An 18422-nucleotide genomic window follows, 5' to 3' on the forward strand; every position below is an offset into this window, starting at 1 on the left:
TCTGCACCAACGAGGATGGAACCCTGGGCATTTGCATTAGCTGACAGTCTGGTCTGTGAATTTATTTTAAGTCTTATGTTTAGGAGGAAATGACAGTAACAGTAAAGGGTTTTTGGTCAACTGGTTGCATAGGGCTCCTGCAGAGATTTGGTGTTCTGACAAATGTCCTCCTGCAAATCCAGTTAAGTTGATCTAAAATAGCCCCAATGTGCTCCACTGCACTGTGGGGCTGGCACACCAGAGGCTGAGTCTGGGCCTGAACTGCTGCAGTGCACAGTCCCTGGTCCTGTGCTGCAGGAGTTGGTCTGATATGCTTCAGACAGCTGGCTCTGAGGCTGGAGCACACATCACACTTGGCTGACTGTCTGGTAAGGTTGGAAACCCTGAGCAGAGAGGCAGGACTTGTAGCTGGCTGCACCTTGAACTGCTGCAGTTACATTTGCCAGAGGGAGATTCTTCAAGCAGTCAGTCTGATTGATCATAAAGGCCCCACAACACTAGGAAAATCAAGAGAACACTTGGTAGATTTACAGTTATTAGAATATGCCCTGTACCGACCTGTGGAGGTCCATGTGTTCGCATGTCCATGCTTTCTCTTGCTAGGTACACCATCTCTGATACTAATCTTTTCCATGGTGTTATCACTGTTGCCTTTCTCCACTCTCCAAACCCCAATAGGTTTCAAGATCACTGTGAAAACCACTTTACTTGCATTTTATTCTTCCTTATACGTATAAAATCTGAAGTGCTTAAGTTGTGTGCTCAGCCAACTCCATCAGCCCATCTGGTTTTGTCTCTTACTGCTCTCACTTTCATGTGTGTCAATTCCCTCATGCGTCTTCTTAAAAACACATTCAGCTGTGCAAGAGATCTTCCCTTGCCTCTTTCAAGACTTTCTAAACATACACACAGAAAACTACAAATACTAATCAACTTCATAAAGTACTACAAAAGAGAACAATAACTGCTCTGGGAGGTTCTTGTATGGGATCTCTGGTTATCTGGTGCTTTGAGAATTTAGGTTGTGTTTTATCCTCCTGAAACAGGATGGAAGGGCCTCTTGTGTTTCCTAGATGTTGCTGGATATGCTCAAAAGGGAAGCAAACACGACTAGTAATAAAGTTATTGTAAGAGCATGTCCAAATTCTGTACAGTCAGCTCATTTTCCTCATGGGGAGTGTCTTGTTTCCTGTGCTGTCAGTCGATCAGCATGTTAACCTTATGAGAAACGGTGATGAAAAATGTCGGGGAAAATGTCAGAGGGATGAGACATAGCATAATCCAAGGTGCTCTGCCCAAGGCAGGAACACGTGTGTTGGTGTTTACAAAGTGCCTGGTGAGGCACTTTTCAAAAGAGAAGAGGCGCAATTGTGTGGGTTCATATGGTAAAGCAAGGAACCAGGGAGGGTTTCAGCCTGCTATCTCCATCATGATTTCGCATCTTTTTTCCAGGATGGTGGAAGGTGGAAGGTGTCTAGAAAGCTGTCAGAAGGAGCTCATTCCTGAGAAACAATACCTGCCCAAAAAAGCATCAAGGAGGTCAGTGATGAGTGCAGCAGAATAGGCTTGGAGTGGGCATTGGTCAACAAAGGATCAGAGACATGACAAATTACAGGTCTTCATTAGTGGAAAACCTATGGCAAGGCTGGATGGAAAAAGGGGGGAGGCAATAAGAGAAGATGATGGTTAGGGAAAAACAGGGTTGTAAGAGGAGGGAGTCTTAGACGGGATAGTGAAGAGAGAGCATGAGGTGAAGACAGAGGAGTGAGCGGTGAATGAGGAAGATGGAAAGGGAGGGAATCTGTGCTCCGGAGAAAACGCCCTAGGAGTGAAGGGGTAAGAAACGGGGGACAGGGAAAGAGAGGAGTAAGTGAGGGCACAGGGGCGGGTGTCCCTGCGGGTGTTGCCGGTTTGTCAGTGCCCCGCGGAGCAGTGGGGCCGGCGCAGAACAGCTGGAGTAAGGAAGGGGGCGCTGGGGACTGTCCCTGAGGAGCTGCAGAGGGTCCGGGCCGTGACCGCAGGCTCGGCATGTGCCGGAGCCGCGCTGCACTTTCCCAGCCCCCCTGCCAGGATGAGGGGGGTCGGAGAGAGGGAGGGAGGGGAGGAGGGAGGGAAGGAGGCGGCGAGCGGAACGGGGCGAGCGCCGTCCGACAGCAAACAAGCGCTCTGGAGCCGTGGCTTCCTGGAAACGGAGCCCAGCCGGGTGACGGGCAGCGGCGATAAGCGGCGGCTATCGGGGCCCTCCCAGCCGGTCCTGCCTCGCCGCGCCGCCGCGGGAGCAGCGCGGAGCCGCTTTCCGCGCCCGGCCGCCGGGAGGGCAGGTAGGGAACACCTGGGCGCGGGGCAGCGCGGAGCGGGGCCCGGCGAGACGGCTCGGGGAGCGCGGGGTGCCGGCTCCGGGCGGGGAGAGGCGGCGTCCCGAGGTGCCGGCGGAGCCCGGCGGCGGGAGGGACGGGGCGGGGGCGCCTCGATACCGCCGCTTCGGGCAGAGACACGGGTGTCCGAGACGCGCGGGGCAGCGGGGAGCCACCGGCACCTTGTCGGTGACAGCTGCGGGGCACCGAGAGGGAGGACATGTCACCTGCAGGTCACCTACGAGGGAGGCGCGCTTCTTAGGTGTCTGCAGACATCCCCGAGCAGGCAAGCTTTGAGGGATACTGATATTCCTACAGAGACTGCACTGGCACTAAGAAGCGCAGGAACTTCTTATACAGGGCTAAATGCATTCATTCACACCAGGAAGCACCCAGGAGGTGAATATCTGGCTGGAGCAGGTGGAAAAGTAAGAAGAGCAGGACAATGTTTATGCTATCCTGTAGGGCTTGCACTTTGGAGGTGTCACAGTATGGGCTGGTTATATTTTAGTTAACTCTTTCTGTCTGTGCAGAGATTATGTTTTATTTGCTCATAAATAGGAATTGAGGTTTTGGGTCACAGCCCAGTTACATTTTGCTTCAGACGGAGTTTAATTTCCCCTCTTAAAAAGTTGAGCTAAATGGAAATTGAGTTGCTCATCAACTAAAGAAACTTGAAGGAAAGGAATTTGAAAAGTCAGGTTACGTATTTCTTGAGCCATTTCTTGAGTATTGAACCAGAGTCAGAGTACAGCACCAGTACTCAAAACTCCTGATCCAGTAATTTCCTTTATTGGAATCAAGACTTAATCCATCTCTGCGCATGTTTTCACAGCTGTAAATTGGGAGCTGCACCTATCAATGAGAGCCATTACATATTCTTTTAGGAAAGACCTTATTTTATTTATTTATTTTAGAGTCAGAGGAAGATTATTTGTCAGGGTAGTAAACAATGCAAAATGTAGCTGAGGGAACATTTCATGTTGAATGGAGACAGCTGAGAAAGACGTGGTGTCAAAAGGAACATGCATATTAGAAACATCTTCTCTGTTGTATTCATTTCTCATGCAGTTGATCACTTACGTGCTGTTCATCTGAATTCTGTGGAGTGAATGACATAAGCACCACATGTAGTAGTTCAGGAAAAGCTGCACAAAACCTGCCAAAATGGGAGGGAGCAGTTACTGAATGGCAGGCCAAGCCCACTTGATGTCTCAGGTTCAGAGAGAAAATGGTGTGTGATACAACACATGCGATACAGTCCTGAACAACTAACGATAAAATTTTCCTCTGATTAGAGTCTGGATACTGTTAAGAGGAATTAAAGGGCTTCCCTGAGATGACAGGTCCTACCTCCCTATCTAGTACTCGATTCTCAGGTCAGTTAGATGGTGTTTCTGCTGCAGTGGTGTTTCTGTTAACAGCATGGAGTCAAGAATGGGAAATATAGGCCAAACAGTGAGTTATGTAATGGTATTCCCTAAGGGGTAGTATAAAAATGAGATGATTTCCTTCTGTCAAGACAAAGAGCAGATGTACAGTTGCTCTACAATATTCACTCTAGCCTTAGGTTCCTTAGGAGCAGTCCAAACAGGGAGCTGGCACCCTGTAACAGCAGATCCACCAATATCACTTCTTTCCCTTCGACAGCTCATTTTTGTAATATCGTCACAAAGAACCTTGAGAAGTGGAATAGAGTCATCATGGCTAGAAATGGAAACCAGACTTGGATCACATGGAAGGGGTGCCATGATTTTAATGTGTCTCTTTCTCGGGAGTTTGAGGAGTGATAATGTGGAGCTATAATTCACCAAGACAAAACAGAGATTCTACATCTAGAACATTATACAAGATAAAGCAAGGGATTGAAAATTGTCTCAGAAGATTTGTTAGTTACGCCATTTGGATGCAATAAATAGGCTAGATTGGAAGGGAAGGAAATATTTCATGTGAAATAGTAAGTTTGATATTAATTATATATATATACAGTTTATTTTAGCCAAAAGGCTATGAAAAAGGGATCAGACAGAATTGAATTATCCAGCTGTTACTGGCCAGAACTGAATTTTGGAAGGTGATTGTCTGGTGACAATCCAAAATATACAGACAGAAAGTCTTGCAAAGGTCATCACTCAGCCTTTAATGACTATAGGTGCTCAAGGTCCTGGGTATAATTCTGGTCGTATGATGGCACCTCCAGAAGTACAAAAGGGACATACATCTTTATGAAATACCAGGTTTGATCCTGGTATTTGACTTTTGGACTTTTCCATTTCTATTGCCAGTACACTGTCCTTGAGCACAGGTTGCTTTAAACCAGTAAGTCTTCAAAGACAAAAGACCTGAAACCCATGATTTTTACTAAATTGAACTTTATAGGGCAAAAGCTTGCTTTTCAGCCTATGAATGGTTTCCATCATTAGTGATTTAGAGGATCAGAACACCAAGACAATCTTGTCTTCTTTATCACTAATACACAAAATCTTGCATATGTAGTTACCAAACTGATTCATATGTAACTGATCTAGATTTGAATTTAGCTTTTTCAAAACTAAGTAATAAAATTTGGTTCATGGGGAACTAAAAATGCATTCATTATTGGAAAAGTAACTGTGATTTGTCATCAAGTGTGTTCCTTCCATGAATTCATCCCTGATCTGCCTGATGGTGTAGCAAAAATCCAATTTCACTATTTTTTTAACGCTTGCTACTCCAGCCTGAGGTAAGTGAATGCAGTAGCCCTTATGTCATGAATTGAGATCCACAGTAGAGTTTATATCTTGAGGTGTCAATCTCAGTTGCACAGTAAAATGCCCATAACTCTCAATGGATTATAGTCATGTAGTATGACTTCAAGATTTCGGACTAACTTGTCAGGATTATTAGTGATTAAAAAAACTGTTCGCTCGTTGACTTAGCAAACTGATGTAGGGCTCTAAGTTTTCATTCTTGTTTTTCTCTCATTTGCCTACAACAAAGTTGTTCAGACTACAAATTCTGAGAATGCTGTCATGCTTAAGCTGGGACGTCCAAGACTTACATCAATAGTTTCCTGTAATTTCAAGGCAGTAATATCTATTGGTCCTCAAGAGCTCAGAGAGACAAGGGCTGCACGTTTCAGTATGGGCACGTAATAACAGCGGCATCTGAGTTTAAGAGATACTTCAGACATTTTGGCCATATGTGCCTCTGACATATCTCAACTGTAAAATGGTAATAATACAGTGATATTTACAAGGTACTGGGGGGGTAATAAGAAATCAATCCCAATCTTTCTTCATTATGTAGGAAGAGTTATGTTTACGATTAGGGAATGAACCTCGTTCCTCTCAGCCGAATGCTTTCCTCACTTATTTCATATGGTAGGAACAGTGGTAACCAAGCGCTCATCAGTTTGTTTAAAACAAAGCTGGCTCACAGAATGTATGCTCACCACAAGAGTCTTCCCTAACCATGTACATTTCTCTAATGTAGAAACATTTATAAACTTGCAATTTTAAGCTGTGTGTGAATATCAATAGCCAATAGTGTGTGCGCCTGTGAAGGCAAAAAGGATTATCTGATTGTATGTATTTGCAGATCTCCCTCAGCCTCACATTCTTGCAGACCAGAACAACAACATAACTTTTTTCTTTCAGGACAGTTAATATTCTGGCCCAGAATTATAGCACCAGATGTGTTGCCACAGAAACAATTTAAAGGGAGAAGGAATTGCGAGCAAATTGTCTTTCTAGTGGAAAATGTTTTAGAGCCTCTCCTTGGTCTCTGCGCATGTTATATGTGTGTGCAGCAGAGAGTAAGGGAGAATTTTATTCTTTTTTGATTCAATTGTCTGTTAGCATTTTAAAATCCTCTATACAGCATTGAAAATTAAAAAATACTCTATTGTGGGCATGAGTTATGTACCTCAGAGACATTTTTAATGAAATCTTTACTCATTTTTAGAAACTTTTCCCTTGAAAAGTATGCAGTGTGCTAGCTGATTGACTTAGCCCCACTTGCAACTTGCTTTGGAAAAGTATTTCCAGTAATAGTTATTTCTATGAAAGTAAGAAAACATTTGACTATACAAAATTATCCCAGATTTTGATGCTGTGAATTAGTAGCACATTCTTACATACAACAGTTGACATGCCAATGAAAAGAGGGAATGTGTATGGGAACTATTTTGATTTAATCTTGCCCAGGAAGCCTTAAAGCAGCCAAAGCTCTTGATTTTAGCTGGCATTTCTTTTTCTCAGAATAGTTGCCACAGAATACCCTATTCAAAATATCCTTTTCTTAATTATTATGAAAATACTTGTCTGAACAAAATGCAAGATGAATTACCTTAATATCCCCTTCTCACTTTTTTGACCACAGAACAACATCTTTATCCTACAGTTTTGCATACTGTTTGGGGTAGAATAACGAGAAAAACGCCCTGGAAGGCTGCAGCCATGGCGCAACAGGTTGGCATAGGTAATAATTGTGCCAGAAAGTCTTCAGATGTGGATACAACTAATATCTGCAAAAGGACTTTTTTTCTTGTATCATTTATCTCGATTTTTGACCAAACCAGTTTAAACTAACAAAAGCTCTGATAGAATTGTGTCTACACTAGGATTTCAGTTTTATTGGTGGGCATTTCTTGTATAAACTTCTCTGAAAAATCTGAGAAAATTTTTAGAAGGCCAAGATCCACACATAAAAAGATTTGTTTCCACAGTTCTCTGTCATTCATGGATTTGGAAGGTCTTTCTCTTCAGATTTTTAAATACTGCTGGTTGAATAGCTGAAGGAAACATAAATGCATTTGTCTTATCAAAAGCCAGGCTGAAATTCACGTCTGTTTGGAGTGATGGAAAAATTCTACCATGTGCATCTGTATGTGTAATGCTTCTCTGTGATTTTGGAGGCTAATGCACATCAATGTTATGCCAAAAAGCCTTATTGTTTCTTTTTTTGTTTGTTTGTTTAGTATTTTCCCTCCATCTTTTTTCATACAGCCATACTTTTAAATGTCCTTCAAGTTGAAAAAAAGTAATTGATTCCTTTTGTTACTATTTTTTAGTGCAAATCTGGGATCTTCATCTTTTCATTGGTGAAAGTTGTTTATAACAGAAGTGATGGAATGTATCCAGGTATACTGGAGTCAGGAGCAGTTCCTTATGCTTATGAAAATAGTTTATTTTAAGTGTACTACAAGAGTAATGTTTTGAAATCTATCAGTCTTGGAACTAGGCTGCATACCGTGTCACACGTTTAAGTTTTGGCAGGTTCATGGGTGTGTACATCACCAAACAAGATCTGCCATAAAGATAAATTCATTTCTCTCTTGCATTCATTATTCAGGCAGAACTCCAGTTCTGGGTGTGGAAGGAATGCAGAGCTGGGCCTGGAGCTGGTACCTGCACAGGTTAGAAATGAACTTTCAGTATCAAATCTGGATCTGAATCTGCATCCATATTTCACTAGAGGACCACAGGCCTATGAATCCAGGTTTCTGGTTTGGGTGCTCTTTGGAACGGAATCAGTCCTTAAGTTTGCAAGCTAATCCAAACTTTCCCTTAATTAGTTCATATCCCTTTTGTTTGATCCCATGAGAAGATAGGTTAGTCTTCCTTTAGGCGATAGAACTTTCCCAGACAGAAATTGTAAATGAGAAATATAGGTTCTTATAATTTTCTTTAAAATGTCCTTTGGGCCTGAAATTTCTTGTGCTTGGTTTCAATCCAGTATTCAATAAGACTGGAAAGTCTGAATAATGTCAGTTCAGCTGCATTTGAGTTATTCAAGTGCATTTTTAAAATATGTACTTTCCACTTACATTTTTTTCCATAATTCTCTGCACTTATATAACCTCTGGTTTATTATTTAAATTGCCACTAACTTGAAGAGGGAAGAATTATTCTCCAATACTGGGACTCAACAGATAAACAGGGAGGCAATTCAAAGACCTCAGTGTGCTTTAAAATCTTAGTGTTCAATACTTCAGTGTTAGCATGAATAGGTTTATATTTCTACTAGTGCACACAAAAGGCAATGTAAATGACTTTCAGTTTGTCTGTGCACTCAATTTCTGTAGTTTTTATGTAATGCAATTGAAATTTTGCAAAAATACTTTAGAAGGTTTCTTCAGATGATAAGGAAGGATTTTGTTTGATGAGATCTGTAAACTAGGAATAGTAAGCTGGGGTTTTCAGAAAGATTTGACACAAAGATATTCCAAATACATATTCAGCTGTTTGGGCACTTACTACAATAACATGTACATATTGTGTAACTGTGTGAAAATGTGGCTAATACTTGATCTATACAGAAACTTCAGAGGCTTTTCTAAAGTTTTGAAGACAACGGATTTGTAGCAATTTAGTTGACTGTTCTTTACAATGGAAGACGAAACAAAAGAACAGTTAAAAAGGAGGACTCATGTCTGAAAATGCATCAATTTAATTCCACCAGTAACATCACAGCTTCAGCATTTCTATATGTTTGCTGTATAGATATATATAAATACACATTCCCGTGTGCCTTTTTTCCTGCTTTTAGTACAGTAGCATATGCCCAGACTTCATGAAAATCTGTCACAAGGCTTTTGTTATTCATTGTCTGAAATGCAAGCCCACATAGTGAACTTAAAGGTAATGTCACCTTCTAAGAGAGTGTGTAGAAAGCTGATGGGAAATACTACTTTAATTAACGAGTCCCACTCAAACAATAGAGCTGTCCTTTGTGTAACTCTGCTGAAGTCATTGGATCTTGTTTCTGGTTCCACTGAGGCAGAGTTGTGCCCCTCCCTTTTTCTGAAGTGTTCACATGCCAATGTCTTGTGCAACCAACATAATGTGTTAACAAATCAAGAAGAATTTAAATAACCTTAGACAATCAGTGCCGGCATCCCAGCTGCATGCAAACAAACATCAGAAGGGCAAAGCAAATAAGTAGCAATGCAAAGTATCTCAAAATTGCTTGGGCTTGGGTTCTTGAAGAGCAAACACGCAAGTCTAAGGATTACGTGCTCTGCAGGAGAAGACTCTAGATACAAACATGTACTGCATCTTCTGGTAAGATCTCCAGTCCAGCCATAATTTCTTTGTCTGCCCAGCCGAACTTGTTTTCTCCAGAGCTGTAGTAATATACATTGAACCTTTCCCCGGTATGTGTATGAATTTGAGTTTAATTTAAAGCAATAAGCTAGTCTACTTTGACCTGTAATTGTCAGATTGTCTTTACAATATAGTAAAACTGTACATTATTGTAAAATATCTCTCTTGAGTAAGCCAAGTCACATGGAACAAAACACCATTTTTCTATTATAACGTTGAATGCTCTCTGTGTCATTGCTGCTGTAACTGTGTCAGGATCTGGATTTAATTCTCTATCTGAATTAGTATATTGTTGGACTCGCTTGTCAGCATACATGTTTTGTATCTGAATGGCCACTTCTGAATTTTCAAGATCACCCAAGAGTGGTTTTCTGCCAGTAACTTCTCTGGGCTGTGTGTTCTCAATGACAGTTGCTGCAGAGGATCTCAAATGTGAGTTCGTAAGATCTATGCACTGATGGTTGGAGGGTCAGATTGCAAGTGTGGGAAAACAGCCAGGGGACACAGAGCATCACAGGGACGTACTGTTCTATCTGCTCCCTCTCCAGCCAGGCATGGTTTGTCATTAATGGGAAGGCATATCACTGGTGTGCTTATAGCACCTTTCAGCGTTCTGGATGCTGCTGCCATCACCTCAGGCTCATCTGGCAAGATGCATTATGATTGTCTTTCCCAAATCGTGCTTGTCTGATGCCAAAAAAGCAGATCAGCACAGACATAGTGCCTTTGATATCACTGGAATCATCACAATACTGCGATATCGATCTGTTTTGTCTTGTGCTGTCCTAAGTTTCAAGTTCTTTGCTAGTGATCTCATTCATTACCAGGATTCCTTAAATTATCAATCAAGCAACAACTATGTGAACATGAACTATGTGTTTGGCTGTCCATTTTTGTGTTCAATCTCTCAGCAACTCTAATAACTATAACTTAATGCAAACCTGACTGATATTTCCCTACATACCAGATTCTGAGGGTGGCTGTTGTTTGTCTTTGATGAGTATGTGCAGGGAACAGATTGATACTTTGAGTCTTTAGCTCACTGGTGTTGCATAAGAGGTCTTCACACTCTTGAGTCAGTGTGCATGTTAGCATCACAATTTGTTCCTTCTATGTTGAAAGGGAACTAGGAGAGCTTTCTTTCAGGAGGCCTAGTTTTCTTAAGGGGCACAATCCTATTTTGCAAGAATGGTCTCAATTATAATTGGCTCCTAGGTACGTAATAGAATCTGGATAACATAAATTAAGTCAATTTACATCACACAAATCTTATTTTATGAGGCATGAAGGACTTACCCACACATATTTTTATAAATTGAGAATGTTAATTGTTCTGCACTTACTGTGTAGCCATACTCAGCATTGTTCTTCACTTAAATGTACTACTGCTGTAATTTTGTCTCAGTTGAGAGATATAGACATAGATTTTCAGTGATATAGACATATGACATGAAAAGCTTCTGCAGCTATATTGATATGGCAATGTTGTATGCTAATACAGTTTATTCTTTTCCCTGATGCATTATAGCAGTGTATCTGTACTGGCAAAGTCCTTGTAGTGTCTAAGTAGAGACAAGTAATAAGCTGTCTCTACAACTGTTAAGTCCCTGCCTATATTACAGGTCCCTACCCTCAGCTCAATTGTGTAAGGACTGTAAAACATGGTTTCTTTTACCAACAAGGTTGAATTATCAAAAGATGCAAGTATAGAAGCAGTTACAGTGCACAGTAGACTTGTGCATGTGTGAGTACTAATTGTTTTAGGTCTGAGGGATAGTTTTAACTATGGTGATAGAAAGCACAGGCTTGCCAAGTCACTCCACTGATTCCTAGGAGAACTTTTGTAGTAAGTAATACCAATATTTTGATAGCAGTGAGATGCCAGTAATACAGATACACAGATGGTGTTCACATTGAAGGGTTTTTTACATTATCTGCAGACTAATAATACATTTCAATACTGTACTAGATGTAGTAAAACAACAAAGCTTTCTTGTCCAGCTATATAGAGCAGTGTTAGAAGGTTTCTGGCATATCTGTGAGCACAAAGAGGAATATTAAAAAGAGATTTAGCTATGCTGGCAAAATGCTGTTAAAAGAATACTCCTTTTGCCAGGATTGCCTGTGCCTTTTGGGAAGAGAGGCAGAAACAAACTGGCAGAAGACCTCAGTTATCTCTTCTGTTGGAGTTTTGTTGTTGTACTTCCACATAGGTTCTAAGTAAACCAGCCCAAGGTCTAAGAAAAACTCCTCATGATGCTGAAAAATACAAAACGCTAAGCAGATGTGACTGCTAGTTGCAGTAAAAGCTCTGAGTCCTCAGGGAACAAACAATTGGGTTTATAGTCTTTGAAGAATTTTGAGTCAGAGAGCTGATGGATTTTTTTTGTGCACAAAACTGAAACACATTTTCATGACTGATTCTTGCCGTGTTTGTTGATGATATTCATAACATTTCAAGGGACCTTAAAATTAGATTAGCTTTTGGCCTAAATGTTGAAATGGTTTGATCTCAACCGATCCCGCTGAGCAACTTCTGCTTAGCACTTCCAACTATGTCTGCCTGTTGTGGTTTTTTTTTCCAGTGAGTAGCTCTCTTGTGTTTGGGCTGGGTGAGGTAGCAGAGCTGACATTTCCAGGAATTCATTATCTCTGGCAGAAGTCTTGTTAATGTCAGTTATTGATAAGTGGGAAAGTAACCATGTGACTGACCAGGCAGTGCACTTTCAGTGGCTTACCACTAGTTTGATTTCATGTCACAGCACACAGTGGTCCACTGAAGAAAAGTTTTTCTACCACTAATTAACTTTTCATTAATTGTTTAAAACTATTTTTCCTGTATGGTTTTGGTTATAACTTCTTTCTCCTTTCTAAGTGAGATCTTTTTTTCCTTATTAACAAATTTTGGTCACATTAGAAATATCATTTTCTAGTCTTGCTAGAAATGCTTTTGACTTAAGTGCTGCAGCTGTATTGACTTTTAATGAAGATGAAAAGGGAATTTTCATATGCCCAAACAGATTCTTTATATTTGCTGACTGTGAAATATTTGAATTAAATAGCAGTAACAAAAACATAGGGCTGAAGAGAGGAAGTTTATAAAGGCTAAGGCAGATTTGCAATCAGTTATGCTGATAGAAAGCGTCACCACTCTCCTTTAGAGATGTGTTGTCAGAACTGTTTATATGAGCTGTCTCTAACCAACATCCAGGAAAACAGCTATGTTCAAAAACACACTTGAAACAGTAGTCTTTGCTAAGTTATCTTTTTTAGACTGAAATACATTGAAGGGACACTCTGGAGTAGTGACCACTGTAGACTTTGTAGTCTTCCTGGGAAAACTATGCCAGAAGGCATTTTTAACTGTCCAGACGTCAGTACACAACTTTGACTCTGATTTTACAGTTTTCAAAGGACTATTGCTGTCATTCTGTTTAGGCTTGAAATAATCCAAAGCTGTCTTCTAGGCAAAACCAGACTGATAAAACTTAAATATCTGGTTTAAAAGTAAATTTAGTCCAGTTTAGACTGCATTTTTCTTAACCACTTGCTTAACTAAATGTACCCTACTATATGTTAGTTTCCAAAGCCATCTCCTTTTGAATGTTTAATATTTAAGAACCAATTAATTCCATTTTGTTTTGTTTGGATAGTTTGCAATTAAGCATTCTTTCAAGTGGGCTTTATTTAGCTAATTCTGTCACAAAAATAAGCTCTAAGGGAATGAAAAGAAGTTCAAGCTAGCCAATGTTTATTTTTATTATTAATAATTTATATTATGGTAGTCCCCAGGGGAACCAGGGCCCCACTAAACCTAGTTTCCTCCACATACAATGACTACGTGTCACAAAGCCTTATACAGCAGAAGATTCTTTTTGGCTGCTGTGGCTTAGTGCAAGGGACCTGCTCTATGCTGCAAGGGAGTGTGCTGATGAAGAGCTTATAAAGACAAATCAAGAATAGGTTTTTTTTAAAGAAGCTTAAGCTAGGAAACAGAAGGAAAACCTAATACATCTTTTCTATAGAAAGCCATCACTAATGCATTTTTCCAGTGTGAGCGCCAAGTCACGACTACAAAGGTCTCAGTCGTCCTCTCTCCCTGAAGTCGTGGCAGTGCTCCCAGTGACTTTGAAGGGAGCAAGACTGGGCAGAGAAGCGACAGTCCTAAAAACTGTGTCTATGTCCCGAAGCAGAACACACCTTATAAGAACACACCGATGGGCAAAGATGGTGCAAAAAATTGTCATGTATAGCCAGATTTCTATTAGAAATTACTGTCTTCATGCGTCTGATCCTAAATAATTGGTGTACTTTATGTTTTACAGAAGTCTTGAAAGGAGTGACTTTGAGTCTCATCACTCTTGCTAAATGCAGACGGCACACAGAGCCAAATCCTGGACTTCTGTAAATAGATTGATCTGAAAAGAGTTATGGCACTCCATACAAATTGAGGATCTGGCCTAGTCTCTGTGGAGTACTTGTATGAATTAAGTTGATAGAACTGACTTTGGGATGAACAGGGCTGCAAAGTGGAAGTGTCTTGAAGCTTGTATAGCAGTGCAAATTTTCATTATCAGCGGAGTTGCCATCCTTCTCCTCTCATGTGGAAGCATCAGTCTTTTCTATACTCTTTCCACGATTCCAAAATAAAATCTAGACAGAAGTTTTCCTGACCTCTCTGTTCCATATTCCTGTCCTCATTAGTTCTGTTTAAAGGGGATAAAACATCTGTTTCCAAGTACAGCTGTGTGGTTAGTATATAGGGCTTTTTCTTTTTTCCATACAAAAATCACTAAATCTGGCCATTTAAGACGCAGATTTTATAGGAGCTAAAGTTGGGCAGTGCAAAGTTCACCTCATTAAAGACAAACTCAAACCAAATAAAAGCAGAGAATAGCAGCATAAAAAATGTGAGCTGTGAATATCAAAGCATACGTATTAGGACTTGGTAAGAAATGAAGGGGAAAGTACAGATATGTCTGCATATATTCAAAGGTTATTGTTTTTTTCCACAAGTAAAGTTTACATGCTTGTGGAGTGTCTGCAGAAAAGGAACATTAGTACAGTACACAATGTTGGGATTGCTATGACAGCTACCCTAATTTGTTAGAAAATATTATGGGTTCAAGCCTGTGTTAGAAGATACTGAGGAAATTCATCCTAGATAAAATGTTCAAACACACAAAAAACTTTGTTGCTATTTTGTCTTTTAGCTGGCCAATGAGAGACATTCTAAATTGGCTTGATTTTGCTATCTCTTTCTAAAAAAATACATCCTTTTTCATTCTCTTATGATAGGCACCAAGATTCACTAACCAGTAGTGGAAATACTGACTAAAACAATTAAGTCTATGTCTATTCAGCAATAAGGAAAATACTTTTCTTTAAAACATAACCTTTTTTCTCTATTTCCCTTTTAAATGACTTTTTGTATAGTTTTCCTCTTTTTCCAATGTTCTTTTGGATACTGTTTTTAACTTAGCCACTTCAGCACTTCTGTGGCTCAAGATTATCTTGGTAACATTTATGGGAGTAAAACAGACTTGTCCTAGGAAATTGACTTAATGGTTTAATTCTAAATAAAGGGACAATTTTATTGATCAAACAACTAAATGACTGGGTCAGAAGCATGCCCCAGGGCAGATACTGATATATTGTGATTCACATATTTGATTTCTATTTAGATATCAAAATACATCCCACATGCTGCTGAATATCAGATTTCAATATTACTGGAAGTTTGTAGCCTCTTCTGGTTAATCTTCTTGGTGTAATAATCAAAACATGCATCTATCTACCATGGTGGTTTTTATTGAAGCTTAGACTAGGGATTTTCCACAACTCTAAGGCAAAGATAAAGGAGCTTCCTTATTTCATAACTGACATGGAAAGGGGCTTTTGGGAGGCTCCTGCATCAGTCAAGGGATGGATACATGATGACACCCGATAAGTCTATCTGTAACATCGCTCAGGCATAGATTGGGGAAAACATGGAAAATGAAATGTGTATTACAGAATGTTCCTTGGGGTTCCTAATTAAGAAGGAGGAACATCTTAAGGACACAATTGGTAGGATTCAGTGCCTTGCTGCAAGGCAAATTTTCCTTTGTCAGAAATGGAAGAGCCTGTTCATCACATGTCAATTGCTTTCCCTCCTTGCCATCTGCTGCTTCTCTTGTTAGGAATTTGTTTTTAAGTATTCATTATAATGTAGCAAACTGCAGACTCAAATTCTGCCAAAGCTAAAAAAGCTGCAAGTCAGGCTAGCGTGTGGAGCCTGCCACATTCCTGAATCTCTGATTCAGGCTTGCAAGTTTGTCATCAAGTTTGAAATTGAAACCAGAGGAGCTAGCAGCAAGCCCTGTGCTCATAAATCAGCTGATAATGGGAGAATTGTTCTGTGCCTTCCCCTCAGGAGGAAAGCAAAACTCAATGCAAAAGTGCTCACAGCAACTAGAGGAACAATGATGTAGGCAAGCATGGACAAACTACATGTGGCCGTATGAATCTGCCACATACTGGCAAACGAAGCAAATGAGAATTTGGGTTATGTGCAATCACCGATTCTTTTCTTATTACAGCATTACCCAAAAGTTACAGTGGGATTTACAGCCAACCTTGATTCTGAGTAACAAATTCCAGGAAAGAAATAGGCACAATCTGTCAGTGTGTGATCCGTGACAAGGTCTCCTTTGTGCTCCATTTGTTTGATATCTGCTGCCACTAGAGGGAGGTACAAAATTGACCACAAAATTATGTCTTGAAAAATAGTTTCCAGGTCATTAACTAAGTTCAGGCCAACATTTGCTGCTGAGATTCTACTGGAAATCTGAAATAAATGACTAATTTCCTTTGGATGTGTACCAGTGTCACTGAGAACAGAACTTGGATCTGTATGCTAGGTTGAAAACTAATTAGAAATACAGTAACATTTTGAAGTGCAAGCCTGAAAAACAGGTTGTCTTGGACTTGAAAGTTGAGCCTCATGTTCAAAGAACTGCACTAGAAATGGTTACATCAGAGACACTATGTCCAACACAGGAAAGGCTATCTGAGGGAGCTGCTTATGATATTGAAATTTATTGCCGTATAGGAAACCTGAACTCCAGAACTTCATTTCCAGAAGCTGGCATAAAGCTGTAGAAGGGCCTAATGACTAAAGCAATGACTTGGATCAAAGCCGTTTATCTGATTTTCATTTTATGGCTTGAATATGGCTGGGAGGAAAGTATGTCAGATATGCAACACTTAAATAGATATTTAAGGGTTGAATCTGCCTAGGTACAACTTGCAAAAGGACCAAAATGAGTTACACACTGAAGCCTTTCCTTTCTGAATAATGTAAACTCTGAATCCACCTACATTCCTTTTGAGAAGGGCATTTCATCCCTGAGTAATTAGAGCTTTTCAAAATACATTCTGACAGGTGTAAGTTTGGTGCAAAGAAAAGGTGTCATCTAATCTCAGTTAATAATTTTAGGCCAAGAAGTTTCTGTGGAACACGTGTGCAGCTATGTAGAGAAGAAAAAGCATCCACTTAGAGCAGAAATTGCTATGTAACTGCTCACATTGATCAGTCTTAAAACATCGAAAATGTCTGATGAATGTGAGTGGAAGGATTGTTTGTGGTTCTGTACAGATATACCCTGCACTGTTGCTAAACATACCTCTTTGGTAGAAGATGGTTTTTCTGCATGGGTTGCATTTTTCTGCAAAGGCTGAACAATTTGTCTACAATGTTTTATACTCATTATAGCAATTGGAGGGGGGAAGGAGATGAGTAGGAGTGAGATGAGAGAGCAGGAAGATTGCAAGGGAGAAGCAAACTTTGTAATCCACTTCTTAGTTCTTCAGAGGTGGATGATAAAGTACTAACATGGAAAATTTTCACCAACTCATCACAGGCAGCTATTTGTCTCAATTACTTCCATTTTTGCAAATCTGTTTTACTATTTAAAACCAAAGTATCAAACATAGATTTTCCATATCTGTAACTACAGTGGCTCTTCTCCTGTCTGTGTGGTGGACTAGTTGTAGGTTATGTGTACTGGTGTGAGACACCAGTTTTAGATAAACACAAATCAGAATTCCTTTGTTAAAGTGAATTACATATAACCTTTTCAGATTCTGCTGTGAATCCTTGTGCCTTTCCACAGAAAGGATTTCTCTGAAGAAAGGATCTGCATTTGAGTGTAATGCTGTGTTAAAGTAGTTATATTCAGATGTAACATCAAGGGCACTTTCTGTCTCCCTAACACAAATGACTTTTCATCACTAGAAAAATAACCAGAGAAATCTTTCTTATTTCAGCCAATAACTGTATAAACAAAATGTTTGTGTAACAATTGACAAAAATGCTTAAAATTTAAGGGTTTTCCGTCATAAATTTGGAATGTTTATCCAGCAAAGTAGACATTGCTACTAAGGTCAATGTTTTTTCTAAAGAATGCTGAAGAGCAAAGATTAAATATAGTGTGTATTTTCCCAGTGGATTCAACACTGTTCTGTACACAAGATGGTCACTTCGTTCTTCACTCAGACTTCATTACATCTACATTTAGAATAATTAGGTCTGAGTCATGATGTTATCACATCTCAGGAGTTTCATTAATTTTAACGATGTGGATTCTTTAGATATCCAATGCTGCAAAGTAAGTGCCAAGGTCTAGAAATTTCCAACTTGTTTCATGGTACATTGAAATTACAAAAAGCTTCCATGGCTCAGGCCCAGATCAGCCTGAAGACTTTGGTCAAGATGTTAGACAGTATCGTAATATGTTGGGGCAATCTGATTCTTTTTTTCTTTATCAGTGTCATGAACAACTCAAATGCCATTTTCTGCTGCAAGTGTTTTGAAATGGATGCCACTCATCATAAGAATTCAGAAGTGTTAGTTAATTCCATTGTTTCTGAGTTTTGAAATAAATGGAAGAAAAAGAATTGTGATTACATGATTGTAATGGTAGACAAATGTAGCCCA

General features: G+C 39.9%; 1 protein-coding gene across 6 annotated transcripts in view; it reads left to right on the plus strand.

Annotated features, from left to right (window-relative positions):
• Positions 1 to 2166: 2166 nt before the first annotated feature.
• Positions 2167 to 18422, plus strand: part of RIPOR3 (RIPOR family member 3) — a 50406-nt gene continuing 34150 nt past the window's right edge. For 3 of the 6 annotated variants that reach the window (XM_062009459.1, XM_062009455.1, XM_062009458.1), the window contains exons 1-2: positions 2167 to 2321; positions 7689 to 7752. The gene's annotated coding sequence lies outside the window, so the exon portion shown is untranslated. The remainder of the gene's footprint in view (positions 2322 to 7688; positions 7753 to 18422) is intronic. The other 3 variants (XM_062009457.1, XM_062009454.1, XM_062009456.1) reach the window with 1 other exon arrangement.

The sequence above is a fragment of the Colius striatus genome, chromosome 16 (assembly GCF_028858725.1).
Source record: "Colius striatus isolate bColStr4 chromosome 16, bColStr4.1.hap1, whole genome shotgun sequence".
In the NCBI taxonomy this organism is placed as follows: domain Eukaryota; kingdom Metazoa; phylum Chordata; class Aves; order Coliiformes; family Coliidae; genus Colius; species Colius striatus.